The sequence below is a fragment of the Propithecus coquereli genome, unplaced genomic scaffold (genome assembly GCF_000956105.1).
Source record: "Propithecus coquereli isolate 6110/MARCELLA unplaced genomic scaffold, Pcoq_1.0 Scaffold17, whole genome shotgun sequence".
NCBI classification, from domain to species: Eukaryota; Metazoa; Chordata; class Mammalia; order Primates; family Indriidae; genus Propithecus; species Propithecus coquereli.
This window is the reverse complement of record NW_012141635.1, coordinates 617,068-618,170: the sequence shown is the minus strand read 5'-3', so window position 1 is coordinate 618,170 and position 1,103 is coordinate 617,068.

Sequence of the window (1,103 nt, the reverse complement as noted above, 5' to 3'; positions counted from 1 at the left end):
TTCTAGCAGCAGTCTTTCTCCAACTGTTAACTTATGTATATGTGAGCTATAAACATGGTCTGGCTTCAGGTGAGCTCTATTTTCAATCTTGAACGATATGTCATAAATATTGGATTTTGTCCTTTAACAATTTAGGTGGCTCTCCTTTCTGGAAAAGAGGCTTACCAAAATCATTTTGGTGTTTCAGTCATGTTGAAACAACTGCCAGAATAACTCAGTGTTCTCCCTTCATCAAGGGATAATACTACCAATCAGACCCACTGGAAGGCCTTAGCACCTCCCTGCGTTCGGTGAAACTCCATTGCATTTCTAGCATAACTTCAAAATGTGAAGAGGAAATCTCTCTCCAGTGGAAATACCCGTAATCTTAATATAGGTGATGTATGCTTTTCTTCCCTCTACACCCAACCACCAATGCCTTCGGGGAAATAAGATACCATGAGAAAATAGCTCTCAGCTGAACATTAGACTACTTACCTTGACATTAGATAAAAGATTGCATTATCTAAAAAAGAAACTTTCATTCCATGGGGAAATTTAATGTCCTTACCACTCCTGGGCAATCAAATATTAGAATTTAAAATGCAATGTTCCAACTAAGGACCCTTCACTTGCCTTGAAATTCTACCGTGAAACATCTATATGTACAAATAAGTGAATATTTTTAACAAGTTTAATTGAACGAGGCCATACCCTTTGCTTCTTCTCTGATTTTCTCAGTCTTGTGTGCTAGCTCATGAGAACCACATTTGGAAAAGAAAATTCATGAGAACAGACTTTCTAAGTGTTGCCAGGTCCTGGCTTAGAAACAAACTGAAAGTAAATCACTGTCGTTACTCAATAATCCTAGTGTAGTTGGATAATATTTTGAGATATTATTCTTTTTCTCTTCTGTATTATTTCCTTTTTGTTCCTTTACATTTTGGCAGTTAGCTAGTGCTGTTCCACATTGCCTTAGGATATGTACGTGATAAGTCAGGAGGTTGAAGTAGCATTCTAGAGTTCTTAGGTTTTATTTCTAAAAGTTTAAGCCCATACCAAAAGTAATATGAGGAAGATGGCTCAAGATGGTTTAAACTGGACCCCAGAGTCAGCAAGTCTCC